The following is a 22,536-nucleotide window of genomic DNA, read 5'->3' as shown; positions in this document are numbered from 1 at the left end:
ATGGCAGCAAAAAGAAAATATTATTTTTTATTTTATTTTTTCCACACGTGCTTAATGGCAAGATAAAATTAAAAAATAAAATATACATTTCTTAAAAGTTGAATAAAAGCAACCTCACCCTGAGGCAGGGAGAGATGGAGATTAGGAGAAATATATCAACTCACACCACATGCAGAGCCGGCCCTAGGTATTTTTCAAGTGTAGGCGAACAGAATTTTGGTGCCCCCCCCCCACAAACCAATCACTGAAAAATAAAAGCGTTGGATAAGCGAAAATGTTGGATAATAAGGAGGGATTAAGGAAAATCCTATTAAACATCAAATTACATTAAGATTTTACAAATTAAGCACCAAAACATCATGTTTTACAACAAATCAACAGAAAAAGCAGTCTCGACTGCGCCCCCGTATGTTTTGCGCCCGAAGCAACCGCTTAATTCACCTCATTGTTGGACCGGCTCTGACCACATGACTGCTTTTTTTTCTCCTATCAGGAGCAACTTGTGTGAGAGAATTGGCAGTCTTCAAGGATGTTGCGCATCCTGTGGGAGGCTTCTCTCATGTCCCCGCATAGGAAGCCAGAGCTGACAGATGGGAGCTCACCCCGTTCCACGGATTCAAACCACTGACCTTTCTGTCAGCAGTCCTGCCAGCATAAGGGTTTAATCCATTGTGCCACCGGGAGCCCCACACTACCAGGGGGTCCACACATGACTGCTGGAATATTCCAACTGCAATGGAAGGACCTATCACACCAGAACAGTATTGGAATTGTGATAATGGAAGCTATTGACAGATTTTCTCCATCAATGAAAAGAGGTGCTCCACTAGCAATTGCAATGCAAAAATAAGAGCTATATTACTTCATTTGATAAATACCAGTTAAATCCTTTATTATCCTACTGTAATTATGATTTACCAACTTTGAGTGTTAAAGTCTTAAAACACAGAATATTTTTAAGACATGCCTACTGGTATGGAATTCACCAGCCACTAATATGTTGTGACCTGGTCAGATTCCGAGTGCTCAGAAGATGCGGAAGGGGAGGCCGGGATAAATTCAGAGGGCCCAGAGGAGGATAGAAGTGGCCTAGAGAGAGTTATTTGGGATCTCCTGGCAGTTCCCCTGAAACGGGAGAAAGCAATATCAGTTCTCATGAGAACCTGACAGAAGCGCAGGCTGAGATAAATGTGGGAGATGAATGTTTGTCTAGGTCAAGGCACTTGGAACTGCGGAGACAGAGAATGCAATAAAGACAGACTTACTTTACCCAGAGGCTTACAGATAAGGGAAGGAAAAGCAGGTGCATGAGAAATGATGTTATGGGAGGGATTGAGGCCTTTTAAAGTGGTTCCTGCTGGTACAATCCTTTGTGAGAGCAATGTTGTATTAAGGTGAACAGCTCTCGATTTTTGAGTCCTATGTTATTGGAATTCAAGTATTCCATTTCCTAAGTTTGTTCTTGTTTCTAGTTCATGTCAGGCATAGCTAGTCTGTCTTGGATTCATGCTATCTTGTTTGTTGATAGCTCTGTGGTTTGATTCTGGAGACTATATTTGAAATGATTTTGGACTCTCTTACTAACCTTTTAAACTTTGATTCCATCTTTTGAATTTGCTTATTTTTATATAAATAAACTTTTACTTACTGGATTATCTGGACAGAGTGTGGTTTTTGGTGAAAAGGTGTTTCTGGGCTCTAGTCCAACATAATAGATCTCTTGCTGCTGTTATTAAGATAGTTAGCCCTTACAATCAATACATTAGCCAGATTACCGTCACATCCATAAGTGATGGGTCTTTGACTAATAAAGTTCATTTAATAAGGTAGTTGGCAGTAGATAGATACTCTAGGTCTCTGTTGTCTGTTTATCATAAGACAGGCTTTTAATTTCTGTCTTATGAAAAGTATAAAAGATCCCGGGACTTCTAAGTACAACAGGGAAACAAAACATTTTACACAATGACAAGGAAAATGCAGATAGGGTCTTTTTTATATAACCCAGTTAAAGCACTATCATTTCACATTAACTACAATTATTCCATTGTATGGAATTCTGGGTTTATAGCACTTTGGATAAGAATTCTAAATGCCTCTCTCAACACTGCAAATTCCGGACTTCCATGGGATGTTGCCATGGCAGTTAAAATGAAACCATAGCACTATAAAGGCCCCCATGGGCTTTTTAAAGTAAAAATCCTCTCTCAAAGGTCTATGCGAAAACATCTGATGGGTATGGGGAAACAATCACATACAAACAGCTTACTACATCATGCAATTTAAAGGCTTTCATATGAATCATGCAGTCTTCTAGTTTAAATCACAAAGAGGCACTTCAAGATTCCCCAGAGGATAAACACGAGAAGAACATTATCAAAGAATGATATACTTTACTACGACAGAGCTTGACAGACAGAACACTGACTAGATAAACTGAAGGATTATGAGGGCTGTAATCCAAAATAAAAACTTTTCCCCTGACTTTGGTGTACCAAACAACATAAATCAAGTTTGAAATTGTGTATAAAATGGCCATACAGCCCGGAAAACTCACAGCAACCCAATGATTCCAGCCATGAAAGGTTTCGGCAACACATTGTGTATAAAATATTGCAAACTGAGGTTCTTTGTCTAAAACCCTGGTTCCCAGCATAAGGCACATGCCCCACAGGGGGGCAATTCGTGAATAAGTTACGAGGATTATCCAGAAAGTACATTATGTTTTGGAATTAAAATGAACAAAGTATAGGAGAAAACATTTACCGTATGCAGTTGAAATCCACACCCAAATACCACATCTCACGTAGTTGCCATTCAAATCTAGGCACTTACCATAGCAATGAAGGAGCTTTGCAACTCCTTCCCCACTAAATTCTGCCGCTTGCTTCCTTAACCACTTGTTTCCAACAATGGGGGCATGGCTGGCAATGCAGCGTTTTGGCGACGCTGCACAGCTGCGGAAAGGGGTGACTGGCTGGTCGAGGACAAGCAGCAGAATTTAGTAGGGAAGGAGTTGCAAAGCTCCTTCATCGCTATGGTAAGTGCCTAGATTTGAATGGCAACTACGTGAGATGTGGTATTTGGGTGTGGCTTTCAAATGCATATAGTAAATGTTTTCTCCTATACTTTGTTCATTTTTAATTCCAAAACGTAATGTACTTTCTGGATAGCCCTCATATAAACAGTGAACATTTTGCTTTTCTTATGGTTCTAGAGACGTCATATACAGTATATAATATATTATGATATATACATATTAAAAATAAAAATTAGAATGTTGACATTGGTCAGCTGGTGGCAATGGAGAGGGGAAAACCTGCTTCTAGAGAGGAAGGAATGGTGAGAGCGCAGAGTTCACTAGAGAGTGAACAAGTGCAGAAAAGTGAGGCAACTTTCATTCCAAAGACCCCCTACTCCTCTCAGTGTTAGTTTTAACATTACAAGCTATTCAAAATATATCAAAATGTCTTTTTGTTCTGGATATGACTGTAACATGTGTGGAAAAAAAATCAAAGCACAATCATTACTTTTAAGGATAAGTCAATATTTTGCATAAAAGAAGATTATCAGCCACAAGAGAATTAACATCAAGTGACAGGATATTCTCGTGTATTTTCTGATTTAAAACAAAACTGATTTTCCAACATGGGTGATGCAGCTAGTGCTAGTGGATCTGTTGGATGTTTCAATGCTGGACCAAGAACTCTCAGAAATGCAAAATGATGAGTCATTTAAAACTTTATTCTATATAAAAGGAGCAAAGGAATGGCTGTGTGATGAGACAAAAATCAAATATCCAAATTCAACCAACTTTGCAAGAAAACAGTTGTTGTTCCTGCTCCCATCTTCATATTTATCGGAATGTGGCTTTACTGCTGTAAATGATTTGCTATTTGATGTGCGATGGGAAGTTGCTGCTAACTGTGAGAGAAATAAGGAGAAATTCCTCCTTCAACTCCCTCCCTGTAAAATGGACTATCCTTCTCTCTCTAGTGCTGCTTTGTGGTCTCCGACCAGATAATGGAACAGTACCGCTATTTTAAAAATCTCACTTCATATTATTATTATTTTAACAACTTCCTCGATACCTTCACTTTCCATTCTTTCTTTTATTTTTCTCTTTCATGGATACCAAGTTCTTTGAAAGCTTGTTTAGATCAAGTTAATGGCCTTTTAGGCTTCCTCCAAATGGGAACCAATGGTCTAAAGATACTGTATTTTCCAGCGTATAAGACGACCCCAACCTTTCTAGTTAAAATAGAGAGTTTGGGATAAACCCGCTGTATAAGACTACCCCTCTTCCAAGTTTGCCCATTCCTGGTGGAGCTGCAGCCATTGTCATTTAGGCCTATCCGAATATTCTTAATTAGGGGAGACACCAATACAGTCCGTTCCTCACTGGTTCTTCCGGCGCCAGTGGCCATGGCACAGCCGGGTCCTGCCTCGTAGGTGCTCCATGGCCTGTTCCTGACCTTTTATGGAGGCCCCACATCTGGACAAGCTGGAAACATGAGTCGGCTCCTCCGCCAATGCGCTGCTGCCACATCCTGCCCCAGGACCCCCGCCTCCTCTGCCACCTCCTCCGCCTGGAAACTTTGCCTCAGGACCGGGCCGCAAGCAAGGAAAGGCCTGTGAGCACCTCAAGGCCTAGTGACAACTCAAGAAAGTGTTGTAGAAAGCTTTCATGGACGGAATCACTGGCTTACTGTGAATTTTCCAGGCTGCCTGGCCATGTTCCAGCAGCATTCTCAGTAGCCGGTATATAAGATGACCACTGACGTTTGAGAAGATTTTCATGGGTTAAAAAGTCATCTTATGCGCCAGAAAATATTATATGTTTACAGGGGAATAGTTGTTACAGAATCAACAGTTTACATCAGCACTAGACTTTCTTGGAAAATCCCTTCCTTGCCATCAGAGATGTTTATATTTGCAAGTCCAGAGTGTAACTATCTAGTTCCCAAGATAACTTTGATAAACTATGTGTTTTCCCAGTGGCGAAGTGCATTAAAGCGCTGAGCTGCTGAACTTGCAGACTGTAAGGTCCCAGGTTCAAATCCTGGGAGTGGTTTGAGCACCCGCTGTTAGCTCCAGCTCCTGAAAACCTAGCAGTTCAAAAACATGCCAATGTGAGTAGATTAATAGGTACTGCTCTGGCAGGAAGGTAACGGCGTTCCATGTAGTCATGCCGGCCACATGACCTTGGAGGTGTCTACGGACAACGCCGGCTCTTCGGCTTAGAAATGGAGTCAGACATGACTGGACTTAACGTCAGGGGAAACCTTTACCTTTTTATAATCCCTGAACTCTGTTAACTCTCAGTAATTGGCATCCATATCCACAGACTTCACACCTTAATGCAGTATACGAGTTGAAAAAATGAGTGTTCATACCTCATAAAAGTTATTTCAATCATAATACTTTTGCCCGATTCTTCTTATTTAATAGCCAAAAGGCATTCAGCCAAGTCAGAAAATAAGAGACACAAAGGCATTTTCTGTCTCTAGTAACCTCAGAACAATTGTCGATCCCATATCAAAGAAGACAGGAATTTCAATGCCACCTTTTCTTCCATAAGAATTGTCTATCCATCTCTTTCTTTCCTAAAATATGGCTCAGTGTAATCTTGCGCAACAACGTTTCTTTAAGTGAGGGATTATTCCTCCGAGTCAAGTCCTGCCATACAGATCCATATGCTGCTCATCATCCACCCAATTCCACCTTAGAAATGGGATAATAACAGCCTAGCAACCAGATCTTGATTTGTGAGCACGGCTTAGAAGAAAGTCGTTTTTGATACAAAAAGCTTTTTCTGTACCCTAACCACTCATTTTTACATTCTTTGCCTTTCATCCTAACTGGATCCTCAAGACGCCTACAATCAATACAGTATGACATGAAAGTCACACAGAGTGGCCGTTCCTTGCTTCTTTTGTTCCTCTAGACCACCAATGTTCAACTATTATAGGCAAACTCTCAAGAGAATAAGCTACTTGTTAGAAGGAGGATGTAGGTACAATTGTGTGTAAAGCTCTTACATCCACAAACTTTCAATCCATTTTTATGTTACCTAACTAGGATTTCATGCTCTTCAAAATTTTGCAGATGAAGACTGGGACATGTATGACCAAATTACATGAGAACAATATGGCAAAAGTTATTAACAACAAAGAATAGAGAAACTAGAAGAGTCTGCAGCAGTTACTTTTGCCTGAGCCAACTGGAAAAGGCAAATCTCCAATCCCTCTTCTCTCTGCTGAATTAATTAAGTTGGCTCTCCATAATATATCTATACACATAATAAAAGTGAAATTATGTATGTGTGTATGTGGCCGGGGGTGTCCACTTACACAGATAGGCTTTCACTTCTACAAATATAACTCCCACTACTCAGGAGATACCAATGGCCATCCCTCCAATGACATTGCAGGTTATAGTGAATGCCGTATAGTGAATGCCGTCCAAGAACCCTGCCAATGTCCTCCACAAACACCATACTGCCCACCACCTAAGTGAAGGCTTTCATACAGGGACAATTTCATCCTAGATTTTATGTGTTTCCTCCACCACAAACATCCCAGTATTTCTCACTCTCTGCATTGGTGTGGAATTTGCATGACCCCACCCACTGCCTCTCCCTTAACCCTTTCCTATTCTTTTCTATGTCACAGAGCAAACAGAGGAATTGATCAGAAACTCAACATACTAGAGAGGTTTAGGGAGAATTCACCATGATTTCTTGGAGATGTATAGTTCACCTGCAATCTAAGATCACTCTGAACTCCACCAACGATGGACCTGGAGCTAACTTGGCACATTGAACCCCCATGACCAACAAAAATACTGGAGGTCTTTGGAGGGATTTATAGGAGTTGTATTTCACCTACATCCAGAGCACACTATGAACCCAGACAATGATGGATCTGGACCTGATATGGCATACCCGATATTCCCAAATTTGAATAACTGGTGAATTTTGAGGAAAATTGGCCTGGGCATTTCGGAGTTGTAGGTACTGGGATTTATAATTCACCTGCAATCAATGAGCACTCTGAACTCCACCAAAGATGGAATTGGGCCAAACTTGATACACAGAGCCCCCATGACCAGCAAAAAATACTGGAGGTCTTTGGGGAAAATTCACCTTGATTTAGAGGAGTTGTGTTTAACTACATCTAGAAAGCACTGTGAACCCAAACACTGATGGATCTGGACCCAATTTGACACACATACCTTATGTGCCAAAAATTGATTACTGAAGGGTTTTTTTTTGGGGGGGGGGGGGGACTGGCCTTCCTTTCTGGGAGTTGTAGTTCACCCATAACCAGAGAAACTGTGACCTCCACCGGTGATGGACCTGGACCAAACTTGGCACACAGAACCCCCATGACTAACTCAACCTACTGAAGGGATTTGAGGGAACTGATTCACCATAGTGGGAGTTGTTGTTTACAGCCAGAGAGCACACTGAAAGATGCATCGAGAGCAACCTTACCCAACTTAACAAACTTTAAGTACTGATGGAATTTTTTGAGGTTAACCTGGCATTATGTGAATTTTAGTTAACACACAACCTTATGCATTTGTATAAGCTAGTGTGTGTGTACACACACACACACACACACACACATACAGTAGAGTCTCGCTTATCCAACATTCACTTATCCAACATTCTGGATTATCCAACTCAGTCTGCCTTTTAGTAGTCAATGTTTTTGTAGTCAATGTTTTCAATACTTTGTGATGTTTTGGTACTAAAGTCATAAATACAGTAATTACTATGTAGCATTACTGCGTATTGAACTACTTTTTCTGTCAAATTTGTTGTTAAACATGTTTTGGTGCTTAATTGGTAAAATCATAACCTAATTTGATGTTTTATAGGCTTCTCCTTAATCCCTCCTTATTATCCAACATATTCACTTATCCAACGTTCTTCCAGCCCATTTATGTTGGATAAGTGAGACTCTACTGTATATATAATCCAAAAAGCAAAGCTCGAATTTGCCATTTTAGAGAAGGGACACTATTTTACCATGCTATTGTATATATTCAATTTTTTCAATTCTTTATTAATTAGTCACTTTTGACCATATCAAAACATGTAAAACATACAATACATACACACTTACACATACATACAATAAAACCATGTAAAGATACAAAACATCCTGACCTGCCTAATAACCCGCTCCTAGACAAATACAAAGGTTAAAATTAGTAATTTCCTAATGTAAGGCTTGAACGAGGACAGGGGTAAGTAAAACAAGTGTCTTGTCCATGGTAAATTTTAAGTTTGGATTTTGTTAATGGCAATAATGTATCAGCTCTCAGCTTCCATCTTCTCACAAATGGCCAGCGCTTTTATATATTGAAATTTCACTATTCACATATTTTTGTATTTATGGTGGTCCTGGAACAAAATCCCAGAAAATGTTTTCCCCGTCAGAAGCGACTTAAGAAACTGCAAGTTGCTTCTGGTGTGAGAGAATTGGCTGTCTGCAAGGACGTTGCCCAGGAGACGCCTGGATGTTTTACCATACTGTGGGAGGCTTCTCTCATGTGCCCGCATGGAAATCTGGAGCTGACAGACAGGAGCTCACCCCGCTCTCTGGATTCAAATTGCCAGTCTTTCTGGTACCAGGGGATACCAAGGGCACACCGTATTTCTGCATTTTAAACTCAGTTTTGTAGCATTTGAAGAAGGCAAAGGATAAAGAGGAAAGTAGCAGCAAGAGCGAGAGCAACTACACAATTTTTCCATGTTCTGTCTAGCTCTGATACTCTGAATTAAGATGCCAACAGACTTTATCCTTGTATTATCCCATTTATTATTCACATGCAGTTCATGAAAGGGCACTTCCATATCTCCCTTGGAGCCCTTTAAAGCTGTCCACTGCATCACTGCTGAGTTCATGCGCAGAGCTGCTGCAGTCTGGGAGCTATCTCAGTGCTGTCATTTGCCACAGTGTGATAACACATGGGTACTTACGTGCCATCCCAGCGCACAAACACAGTCAAAATATATGATGTGAGCGGTATGTTGTTATTGGCATAGAGAATGAATATTCACCATTTTCCTTACACTGGGACACTGCATCTCGGCAGAGTCAAGCCTCTTAATCATGCTTTATTAGGGAAATATCACCATGTCAACATGTTGGTTAAATGAGTCATGGTATTGTAGATGTATATTTCCATAGCCTGCAGGCTACCCCACTGGAACATTACAAAGAAAATAGATGAAAGGCATTAAGCCTAATTGCCATGCAATAAATAGACCATACATTTTCATTAAATGCAAAACAGTGTGAAGGATTATCACGCAAAAGCCACAGACAGAAAACAAGATCAAAAAGCGATCTTGTTCCAAACGAGATCTCACTCAAGGTCAAGTTGCCAGAGATGCCAACACAAAAAGAACGCTATAAAATGAGTTCAATTCTTATTGCTTGAGGGGAGGAACGAAACAGTGACAAAGCATAACAGATGAATAGTGCTGTTGCCTTCCTTTGTCCAGAATGATAAATGCTTTTCGATGTTGTTTATTCTCGCCTAGTGAGAACATGGAAATCAAGCATGCTGTTGCCCATACAAAGCTGAAGGCATGCATAAGGTCACATAGAACAATCTCTGAACTCAGAATGAATAGGATAAACTAACAAGGCTACAATAAGCTTCCTAGTGCCAGTATTTGGATGTGCGTGGCCCCCTCTACACTGCCATATAAAATCCAGATTATCTGCTTTGAACTGGATTATATGTCAGTGTAAAATAGAGATAAAAGTTTCTCCTGACATTAAGTCTAGTTGTGTCCGACTCTGGGGGTTGGTGCTCATCTCCATTTCTAAGCCGAAGAGCCGGCATTGTCCGTAGACAACTTCTAGGCCATGTGGCCAGCATGACTGCATGGAGTACCATCACCTTTCTTCACCTATTGATCTCTGTGATCCCATACTCTAAAATCTTCCGGTTGGTGGGGACAAGGGAGAGGGCCTTATCGGTGGTGGCTCCCCGTCTCTGGAATACCCTTCCCAGAGAGATCAGAAAAGCCCCAACTCTATCTTCATTTTGTAAGGATCTGAAAACCTGGTGGTTTCAGCAGATCCTTGAGTATAGCTCTCTTAGCCCTCCCAGCTAGGCTCTTGCTTAGCACTTTACCCACTTTCTTGCCTACACCGTACTGTAGCACCTGACACGCCTAGCACCTTATAGTTGGCCACTGCAACACTGAATCCTGGTCACTGTATCTGACTTTATTGATGGAGTTTTTGTCATTAGGTTTTAAATCTTCGTTAACTGATTATATGTTTATGCATTATGTTCATATGGTATTATGTCCTAATTGCTATAAGTTTTTAACTTGTTGTATGTTTTCTATTGTATTGGAAACCACCCTGAGTCCCTTGAGGAGATAGGATGGTATATAAATAAAGTTTTTTATTATTATTATTATTATTATTATTATTATTATTATTATTATTATTACTCACATTTGCATGTTTTCGAACTGCTAGGTTGGCAGAAGCTGGGACTCCACTCCCTGGATTTGAACCGCCAACCTTTCAGTCAGCTAGCTCATAAGCTCAGCAGTCTAACCCACTGTGCCACCAGGGGCGCCACATATGTCAGTGTAGACTCAGATAATCCACTTCAAAGCAGATAATCTGGATTATCTGCTTTAATAAGTAAAGGTAAAGGTAAAGGTTTTCCCCTGACATTAAGTCCAGTCGTAACCGACTCTGGGGGTTGGTGCTCGTCTCCATTTCTAAGCCAAAGAGCCAGCATTGTGCATAGACATCTCCAGGTCATGTGGCTGGCATGACTGCATGGAGCGTCGTTACCTTCCTGCCGGAGCAGTACCTATTGATCTACTCACATTTGCATGTTTTCCAACTGCTAGGTTAGCAGGAGCTGAGGCTAACAGCAGGCGCTCATTCCGCTGCCGGGATTTGAACCTGGGACCTTTTGGTCCGCAAGTTCAGCAGCTCAGCGCTTTAACACACTGTGCCACCAGGGGCCCATCTACTTTAATAATCTGGATTATATGTTAATGTAGAAGGAGCTTGAAACAACCTATTAAATTATCTAGGAGATATTCATATATATTTTTGGACTAGAACTTTCAGAACACTAATTCTACAACCAGAGGCAAAGATGCTAAAGGATTTTGGAAGTTTTTTTTTTTTCTCATGTCAGGAACGAACAGACGGTACAAGTTGTAATGTATTTGAAAACACAAAGTTTAACAAAACTTGGCATTATACTAAATGCCCTTTGACCAGTCACTGGCCACTTGGAGCACCTCTGGTGTTGCTCTTCCATTGTGCATGTGGCCAGAGCAGGTCCAAGGTAATTTTCAAGTATAGGCGAACAGAAATTTTGGCGCCCCCCCCCCCTGCCCAAAACCAATCACTGAAAAATAAAAGCATTGGATAAGCAAAAATGTTGGATAATAAGGAGGGATTAAGGAAAAGCCTAAATAAAGAACTCTGAAAACAGGGGAAATCCAGACAGGAAGTAATCAGGGATATCTAACACCTCCCAAAAAAAGATTCTCCTAGGCAAGAGGAAGCCAGGCCTTGAAGCCACAGGGCCATTAAAGTGATTAATTCATCAAGGTGATTAATTACAACATCCACACCTGCCTCCCAACAGACAAGACCTCTTTCTCCCACCCTGGACATTATTCCACATACAAATAAATCCCACTTGCCTTGCTTCCAACAGACGACAGCAGGCTCCAGAGTGCCCGACATGGGCTCCGGAGTGTCCAATGCAGGCTCTGGAGTGCCTGATGCGGGTTCTGGAAGGCCCAGCGCGGGCTCCGGAGTGTCTGATACAGGCTCCGGAAGGCCCAGCGTGGGCTCCGGAGTGCCTGGCGCGGACTCCGGAAGGCCCAGCGTGGGCTCCAGAAGGCCCACCCGGCCCACCGGAAGGCCTGACGCAGGCTTCTAGAGCCTGCACTGGGCCTTCCGGAGCCCGCATCGGACTTTCCGGTGGGCCGGGTGGCCCTCAAAGCCCAAAGAAGGAGGCGGGGGATGGCACCATCCTCCCAGGGGCCTCAACTGCACCCCTGGAATGATTGCGCCACAGGCGACCACCTAAATGGCCTTGCCAGCGGACTGCCTCTGCATATGGCAGGGCTCAGGCTGCATTGAAGTAGGTGGTCTGTGGTTTGCTCTTCTCCACACTCCACTTTGTAGCCCCATTTCTTAAGGTGGGCTTTGCATCTCGTGGTGCCATTTATAGTAAAAAATGTAGCTTTGCCAAACAAAGCATCATGGTAAAGCCATCACACTAAATGTCTGACTGCAACTATTCAAACAATCTTTCCTGTCTGATCCATTCCGTACATCCTATGGCTTTCAGCAGCCCCCTTGGCTTTGCTTCTGGGAGATCAATGCAACAGAAGGCAAAGATAAAACTGATAAAGTGTGTGCCGCAGTGCTGTTATTTCAACAGCACCAACACCTCCAGGCTTCCTCCATTCCCAGCTGGGTTTCCAAGCCCTGGAAGGAACAAGGGTCTTCTGACATTCATTTTCCTGGATGTGTCTTAGAACTTTCACCCGCAAATGGGATTACAAACACAGTCATTAGTCTAGATTCCCCAAGAAGCTTTCACCGTCTCACAATTAGATTTCCCATTCTAGCAGCATCTAAATCAATATGATATGATTAGTTACTCTCATGGATTACATGCTGCTGTACAAAACCTTCACACGCTCAAATCTGAGTAATTCAATCAGGCAGTAATGGATTCTGGGAATGCTTCCACTGTCTAGAAACTTAGAGTGATTCTATCTCGGTAATAACTTGCTATTATGCACCTGAAGCCAAATTGCCTGACAGGCCCGACGGTGGACAGCGGTGATTAAAAGAGGTCACTGCTCATCACTGGAAGTGGAAAGTCCTGTTGAATTCATTTTAGAAAAACGGATTCCAAAGAGAAGAAAAACAACAGCCCTAATTGCCTTTCATGGGAATAGTTAGTTGAATTTGCATCCATCTCTTTATAAAGCGTCTGTGTGTGTGTGTGTGTGTGTGTGTGTATACATTTTAGCGGCATGCACAAGGTTTTCATTCACCACTCTCCTTATAAAGGATGCACCTTGAAGCAGAAAATCACCAATGGCATATTAACCCAAACATATACTAATGCTGTCAAAGAATTTAGCAGAATGATAGTGGCATTGTGTTGCTGTAGTCAAAAGAGAGCTCGTCACAATGCCAATGAGATGGGAACAAAAAATGAGCATCACTTATCTGGTGGTATTCTAAAATCCAAAATCACCCAAATCGAAAATTGTCCACAAGGGTGCTAAGGTAGTGACATTTTTCTTTTTTAATGGTTCAATGTACACTAACTTTGTTCCATGTGTAAAACTGTTAAAATGTCGTGCAGAAAATTATCGTCCAGGTATGTATAATTTTATGTTTAGATTTGTTCCCATTTTCAAAATGGCACAATGATGTAGAGATATGCAAATATGGGTATTCCAAAATGTCTACGGCCCAGTCATTTTTGATAAGAGATTAGGTAAAGGTAAAGGTTTTCCTCTGACATTAAGTCAAGTCGTTTCCAACTCTGGGGTTGGTGCTCATCTCCATTTCTAAGCCGAAGAGCCTGCATTGTTCATAGACACCTCCAAGGTCATATGGCCAGCATGACTGCATGGAGCGCCATTACCTTCCCACCTGAGTGGTACCTATTGATCTACTCACATTTGCATGTTTTGAACTGTTAGGTTAGCAGAAGCTGGGGCTAACAGTGGGAGCTCACCCCGCTCCCCGAATTCGAACCGCCAACCTTCAGTCAGCAAGTTCAACAGCTCAGCGGTTTAACCCACCATGCCATCGGGGGCTCCACAAAGAGGAAATATTTTTACTAAAATCCACAGTTGGCTAATATCTTTATTAAGTATTACAAAATACCAAGCAAGCAGTCAGATTCTTTAGACTTCTTCAACCTAGTTAGTATACAAATGAGGATGTGGGCAGGGAAAAGGAGGCAAATAAAGATTAGATTAAATGATTTTGTTGTAACCTTTATATCTGCATTTAGATCCAGGGCACATCGACAGTGACAATTTAATGCAGTTTGAAGAAAATTTCAGTGCACAGTGTTTACATGATGCTGCAGTGTGCTGTAAGGGCTTTATTGCACATCAGCACACTCTAGTGTAGACTATGTTATTTATTATTATTATTTATTTGCCCCATTTATACCCAGCCTTTCTCACACCAGAGGGGACTCAAGGCGGCTTACACATGGCACAATTCGATGCCCCAAAACACATATAAAATCAAAGCTTAAAATATTAAATATTTAAAAATTTAGACATAAAAATTTAAACATTACAACAGTTAAAAATCACACCAGTGAAAGGGGTTCTACAAGATGTGAATCACTGCGCAGACACCCAAACACTCTGATGATCCATGCATGTGAATTCTATTAAAGGAGTAGTGGTGAAAAACAAAAGCTGTGTATGCTGGGATTCTGTGGATCCTGGAACTGGTTCACGACCAGACTCTGCAGTGTGTGTAAACCTCCTCTGACCTCCAAACTGGTCCAGGATTTGCAATGTAATCATCCACACAGTTGGTTGGTTTCACCCTGGATTAAATAGTGTAGATACATCCTAAGTTTCCAAAAGTAAACTGTCAACTGAATGACTCTGGCTCAGGTAGCTGCTGAAGCTATTTGGCTACCCTGAAGAGACTGGGACAAAGAAGCAATAGCTGTCCCTCATTTTCTGAAAACAAACGCCAACTTTTTGACAGATTTGCCTCTAGCCTTAAGTGAAGCATACAAGTCTTTGTCATGATGCAATTGCACCAAGGTGTGAAAGAAATCAGTATATTTCTTTTTTTGCTTAAACAATGTGAATGTGGATTGCTGTGAGTTTTCTGGGCCATGTTCCAGAAGCATTCTCTCTTGACGTTTCGCCCACATCTATGACAGGCATCCTCAGAGGTTGTGAGGTCTGTTAGAAACTAGGCAAGTGGGGTTGATATATCTGTGGAAGATCCAGGATGGAAGAAAGAACTCTTGTATGCCCGAGGCAAGTGTGAGTGTTGCAATTGGCCAGCTTCGTTAGCATTGAATAGCTTTGCAGTTTCAAAGCCCGGCTGTTTCCTGTCTGGGGGAATCCTTTGTTGGGAGGTGTTAACTGGCCCTGATTGTTTCTTGTTTGGAATTCCTCTATCTTCTGAGTGTTGTTCTTAATTTACTGTCCTGAGTTTTTTTTTTAACACTGGTAGCCCGATTTACGGCTTCTGGAAAATGGCCATACAGCCATGAAACCTCACAGCAACCCAGTGATTCCAGCCATGAAATCCTTTGACAACAATAGGCTATTCTGACAAAGTCCTTAGTCCATGAAAGCTTGTGCTACCAACTTCATTCTCTCATCTACACTGCCATGTAATGCAGTTTAACTCAATTGAACTGCATTATATGAGTCTACACTGGTACAGTAGAGTCTCACTTATCCAACACTCGCTTATCCAACATTCTGAATTATCCAACACATTTTTGTAGTCAATGTTTTCAATACATAGTGATATTTTGGTGCTAAATTCGTAAATACAGTAATTACTACATAGCATTACTGTGTATTGAACTACTTTTTCTGTCATATTTGTTATATAACATGATGTTTTGGTGCTTAATTTGTAAAATCATATCCTAATTTGATATTTAATAGGCTTTTCCTTAATCCCTCCTTATTATCCAACATATTCGCTTATCCAACATTCTGCTGGCCCGTTTATGTTGGATAAGTGAGACTCTACTGTATATAATGCCGTTAAAGGCAGTTAAATTGCATTAATAAACTGTATTATATGGCAACATAGATGGGATTTCAGTCTCTAAGGTGCTATAAAATCCCTTTTGCATACTGCAAATCCCATTATTACATAGGAAGTTAACATAAGAATTAAAATGGAATCAGAGTGCTTCCGTTTTGCAATGTGAACGGACCTCTGGTGAAATCAGAGAAAACAATTAGATCATAAATTCCTCAGAAAAAGAAAAGAGATTTCAACCAGTATGGTATATGCACTTAGTAGAGGTCATGACCATACATGGCACCATGCATACATTTTGTATTGCTCCATTGCCTGCAGTGTTTACCACCAACTGCTCTCTTCTTTACACCATAAATTCAGAGTGTTTATTTCTTTCATAGTCCTGAAACACCACAATCCCAAGACGCGCCTTCGTCATGTGCTACCAAGCAGAAACCAACAACATGTTTTTCCTTTGGGAGCATGGCTGTTTAATGCAGCAGACTGTTAGAATAAAAGAAAAAATAGCTTTCCATGGAAACTTTCCTTGGCAATAATCAGTAGTGAACTCTGGCCTCATTATAAAACTCAACATTGCCTGCCATAAAAAAAAGAGAACCTTGCAAGAATAGCATGTTATTTTTCAGCCCTATATTCTCAATAATATTCCCGGTTTTATTGTTCCGTTCAGATATGGTCACCATTTGGAATGTGAATCTTCATATTTTTTATTATTTCTCACAAGACACTAAGCAGTAAAAGACCTCCAAAAATATTCCGTGTGCTGCAGTACTATCTAGTGAATGAATGCAGGTACTGCACTCAAAGGAAAAGTTGGAGGAATTCAAAGCAAGAAATCCAGATATCAGTCTTCTTTCTCAGGTTATAAAACTTCCATGTTTTGAAACGAACAGGAAATGTCCATGATCCATTTTGTGATGGGCTTTCATCAACACTCTCAATTGATTTTTTTTTTGCAAACACTTCCATTGAACAAAAAAAAAATGACAAACTGATCACCTAAAGGCAATCTAACACCATGTAACATGATTTTTGTTCCTGGGTTATAAATGTTATTTCCTAATTGGTTCTATCATAAAAACATGGAAAAAATATTAAACTGCAGCAAATTTTGATATAGTTTTTCAGTGAATAGCTCATTAAGTCTCAACCTATTCAACATAGCCATAAAAACGAAGTGTCTGGAGTATAACAAGTACTTCCAATGTACGTAAAGGTAAAGCTAAAGGTTTCCCAGTTGTTAAGTCCAGTCGTGACCGACTCTGGGGGTTGGTGCTCATCTCCATTTCTAAGCCAAAGAGCCGGCGTTGTCCGTAGACACCTCCAAGATCATGTGGCTGGCATGACTGCATGGGGCGCCGTTACCTTCCCGCCGGAGCGGTACCTATCGATCTACTCACATTTGCATGTTTTCGAATTGCTAGGTTGGCAGAAGCTGGAGCTAATAGCAGGCGTTCACTCCACTCCCCGGATTTGAACCTGGGACCTTTCGGTCTGCAAGTTCAGCAGCTCAGCGCTTTAACACACTGAGCCACCGGAGGCTCATATAAAGACAATGATCATACAATTGAAACAATTTTATTGATCAGCCAATTGCCTTATCAAAACAGACAATACAAAGACAATACAACTAGTCCAAATAAAATTGTAAATATACAAGTACAAAGATAAAAAGTGGGGGTGGCCAACTTGTAGCTAACTAACAAGACAATAATAATATCATAAAATAGGCACATATTAGAGATGTGCATGGTATTTGTTGAACTTGTTTCATTTGTGTTTCCATTTTGTACCATCCATTCAGATGGCACAAAACGGAAAGCCCCTCCCCCCCAAAACAAAAAGGCAATCAAAACAATAGGTAGGCGGGAGCCGGTATTGGCTCCAAGCCTGCTTTTCAGATTGATCAGCTGCAGGCCCTGCGAGGCCCGGGTGCGTAGGCCCAAAGCCTGCCCACATAGGCCCGGGTGCTTTGGGCTGAAATATCTCTTTTCTTTCAGCCCAAAGATAAAACATAACAAATGTCTGACCTCCTGATTTCAGGAGGTCAGACGAAAACAAAACACGGCCCCGCGGAAAGCCAGAACTAAAAATGGGACAAGATAAGTCCAGAATGCACACCACTAGCACATATGAGCTTTTCCAGAAGTCCAAGCATTCAATGAGATGCCAGTGCAAGACTTGATGACAGGACACTTCTGCCTTTGGTACTTGAATGGATTGCAACATTTGGGTGCATGTTCTAAAGCTCTAAATAATAAAAAATACAAATGCAATATAGAAATCACTCCACAAAGAATTTAACCCATTTCTTGTAGCTCAGCCATCACGATCTGCCCTTCCCCAGGAGATGGAGTCTGAACCAGAGTCTGATTCGGATTTCGGGCCCATCCAGGACTTGGACCAAAGCCCAATGGCTTTGCAGATGCCTGAAGTTGTGCTTACAGAGGATCTGTTAATTGGAGAACATTCTGATGTTCAGTCAAGGTTGGTTTTGCCAGATGTTGTTGCAGAGGAAGACGTTGCTTTTGATCTGAGAGAGTCTTTCGCGAAGGAAAGGAGCTGAAGGGAGGGTGTGAGACGAAGTCGGCGCTTGCCTCTCAGGCGCACTAATGAGTAACTTTCCCATGTGAAGTTGTGCATGTCCTAATTCTCACTGCCTTGAAGCCTTGAGAACTCCTTAAAGGTGCCTCGCTTCCTGTTCTCGTTGCGGTGTCAACTTTGCCATCCATGGAAGAAGAATCTATATTCCAGTACCTTTCTCCTTGCCTTGTTCCTGTGCCTTGTTTCATGACTTCCAAGGCGAGTTCGTGCCTTGTGACTCTCAAGTATACCTTGCCTTGCTAACCTCGGTTCTACAATTCCTTGGTGGTTGCTTTCCATGTGGAGTAGTTTGTGGATTTCCAGCGTCTTGTTCCAGTTCCTTGTGACTTCTGGCTGATCCTGTTTGGATGGCGTTTAAAGTCTAACTCTGGCTTCTTGGTGGAACTAACGAGTTCCGTTTGTGGATTACAATATTGAAAGACTTTATTGGACTTGCTTCTGAACAATTAAGAACATTATATTGTGGACTATATTCACTCTATTGACTTTAAACACTATTTGTTTGCATACATATATACTTCAATAAGTCGCTTTGCTTATGATCCTGGCTCCAGTGTGGTTTTCAAGGTGCCTTCGCAAACTTGGGGTGTAACACCATTATTCCCTCCTAGATAAACACTTGAAAATTCCAACCCAGTGGGTTTCATGGCTCAGTGGGGATTCATGGTTGTAGTGCAGTAAGTTCGACAGGTTTCCCTCTTTTTGACTGGAATTCTGTACTTTTTGTTGTTCTTGTACAGTCTTTGTGTGAATTGACATGACCTGCCAAGTATTTAATCTTTTGTTTAAACCACTACACCATGTTGCCTTCTACATTGGGTGGTCATATAACAGAATGATCCTGCATACATTTACTGAGAAATAAATCCCATTACATTCCATTGCTTGCCCCTGGGTAAACAAAGACAGGATAACAACTTCAGTTTTGAAAGATAGCCAATGTCTTGAGCCATCATACTGTAAAGAAATTCAAGTGAGAAAACATATCATCAAGTACATGTTTGACTAGTTAAATTTTATTTCAGTGCCTCAATTGCATAGCTGTGCACTCAAAACATTTCTCCACAAATACTAATCTGTGGCAGTTTATTTATTGGGGGAGGGAAAGGAGTTGCTTCTTGTCGGGTTTGTAGTTGCTTAACATAAAGGGCAAGCTTGCCAAAGAATGTTGACAGGATTTCCAGGTTTGTTGATGTGACTTGCTTTCCTGACACTAGTCAGGTTTTCAGAACGAAAAAGAGAGCTGACATTTAAAGTGCAAGCTTCAGAATCAAAGGGGCCCGTAACTATTAATAAACAATAAAGCTATTAAGGCAAATTAAGGCTGCACAATGAGCCCGTCACAACAGATGATGTATGAATCAATATAAATAATAGTGACATGCTATAATTGAATTCCACTAATCCCTCTGCACCTTCTAAACATGAATGAACTGACACAGACAGAAAGCTGGAAATCAAGGTGAAAATTCTCATCTAAATCTAATTGTTCTTCCCAACAAAAGTCAGACTCATGGAATCAATGGAGCTTACCATAATGTTGACTCAACATTCAACAATAGATTTAATTAGTCTCCTCCAGTTCAGATCAACCAATAGGATTCAGGCCCCTGTGTGTTCATGTGTATGTTTTAAACACATAGCCACAATATTCTCGCCAAAGAACTGCTGCTCAGTCGGCAACGGTTCTTCTGAGAAAGCAACCTATAATTTGCTAATTCTTAGTCTTCAGACTCTTTTTTGAATATTCTGTAAAGAAACAGCAAGCATGTGACTGATTGCATCTCCTTTCTAAATGCACCCAGGACTTATCCAGAGAGTTTTGTCATCACAGACAGAGAATTAATAATAATAATTTAAAAAAAAGGAGGACCAATGATCTAATCCATGGAGTACTGAAAAAATATGGCAAAGTAAATTATCAATAAATAAAGTAGATATACAGTGTTCCCTCACTACTTCGCGGTTCACTTTTTGCAGATTCGCTGTTTCGCAATTTTTCAATAAACTCTAAAAGACTATTATAAATCATAAAAAATTACAATTTAAAGCCTAAGGAAGGAAGGAAGGAGAAGCCAAAGGGAGAGAAAAGGAGCCCAAGTGGCAACGAGAGGAGAAGGAGGTGATTTATCAACACACGATTGGTTGATAAAGACTTAAAACAGTGTATAGCTACTAAAATAATGTATAAATATTAAAATAAATATAATGTCCCTACTTCGCGGATTTTCACTTCTTGCGGGTGGTCCTGGAACCTAACCCCAGCAATAAGTGAGAGAACACTATACTCCAAATAGGGTTTTTAGACAATAAAAAGGAACAGATATTTGGCAAATTTAAAGCAAAATGGAATGAAATTGATAAGTGGCCTTCTAAACCAGTGGTTCTCAACCTGGGGTCCTCAGATGTTTTTGGCCTTCAACTCCCAGAACTCCTAACAGCTGGTAACAGACTGGGATTTCTGGGAGTTGTAGGCCAAAAACATCTGGGGACCCCAGGTTGAGAACCACGGTTCTAAACCCAGATGGGACAATTAAGGATTGGGAGATGATAAAGGACATTTGTGATCAATGTAACTGGCTTCTTTGGAATGGATTGAAACAAAGGATTATGAACTGGAGGAAAAAGGCAAGATCCAGAAACAGATTCTGACCACATTTCAAAGTGGAAATTAGAAAAGGAGAAAGGCCTAGTGGGTTTTATGTACAATAAATTAGTTGAAAAACTAATTAGTTGGAAATTTTTTATTTATTTATTAGCGACATTTATATCCCACCCTTCTCACCCCGAAGGGGACTCAGGGCGGCTTACAAGTTATAGGTAGTACATACAATACATTACATTACTGGTACAGCACAACATAAGCACCATACACCACCACACTGCACTACACCACCACGCCGCAACACCACTAGCAATACCACATGCAACACACAATACACAATTATAATAGTGTATTACTATCACTATCACACTGTAACACACTACATATAAACTGAAACAAACATTGGCAGAGATATGGAAAGACGACCTGAATAGCAATGAGTCAGACATTGAATACTGGATGAATTCAATTTAAAAAATTGAGTACATAAGGATTAGAGAAACACAGAGGAAAGTACTGACGAAATGGTATAGAACCCCAATTCAATTAGCTCATATACAGTAACTAAATCAATCGCAAAATTGTGTTGGCAAAGATGTGGAGAAATTGGCTCCTATATGCATATGTGGTGGGAATGTGACAAAGTACAAAAATGTATAACAAGATAAAGAAGGAAATGGAAGAATTAATCGGACATAAATTGGTATTGAATAATAAATAATACTTCACCCAGAAACTAGACAAGAACAAAAACATTAAGGATTGGGGGAAAATTATAAAATATGATAGTTGCCACCCAACCAACTGTAGCCTTGGGTTAGAAAGAGCAAAGAAAGTGGAAAGTTAAAAAAATGGTATGGATACCTAGCGGACTATATGCTCCAGGATTATATCCTTGATAGGAGAACTAAATATACAACAGGCCGAATCTGATCTGAAATGGGGACAATTTAGAGATAAAGTCAAAGGAAAAGAAAAATATGAAGAACTGAACCATTCTCTCTTAACTATTGATCAATTAAAATAATATCTAAATGAAAGAAAGTACTGTTCCCAGAGGGTGCGGGGAGGGGGAGAGGGGTGAAATCACCAAAAGACACAAGTGGGAGATATAGGTGGAATCGGCAAGGTAAAGAATACTAAGAAAATAATATTCGATATGTATATTGAAATGGTGATAGATTTTGATATTATTCCACCTGTTTACAATAAAAAAAACATATTGGAAGAGGATTAATATGTTGCTGCAGAAGGTATGTGAATTTTCCTGATTTAGTTGTAAACTCTTCTATTTTTCTTTGTCATGTCCAAGAAAAAAATCTAGAAATAATGTAGAATGGTATGTCGGGTAGGTCAATGAATGCCATCTACAGTTGGGTTCATTAACCCAGTTTTCTACTTATACTACGGATTACATTTTCAATTCATTGACCCATTGGTACCACTCTGAAGGAGGAGGATAAACACCTCCCCCACCTCCCCAAAAAGCCCTTGCAGCAATCTAGC

The sequence above is a fragment of the Anolis carolinensis genome, chromosome 5 (genome assembly GCF_035594765.1).
Source record: "Anolis carolinensis isolate JA03-04 chromosome 5, rAnoCar3.1.pri, whole genome shotgun sequence".
NCBI lineage: Eukaryota > Metazoa > Chordata > Lepidosauria > Squamata > Dactyloidae > Anolis > Anolis carolinensis.
The sequence above is the reverse complement of the archived record's forward strand: the minus strand, read 5'-3'. Positions refer to the sequence as shown.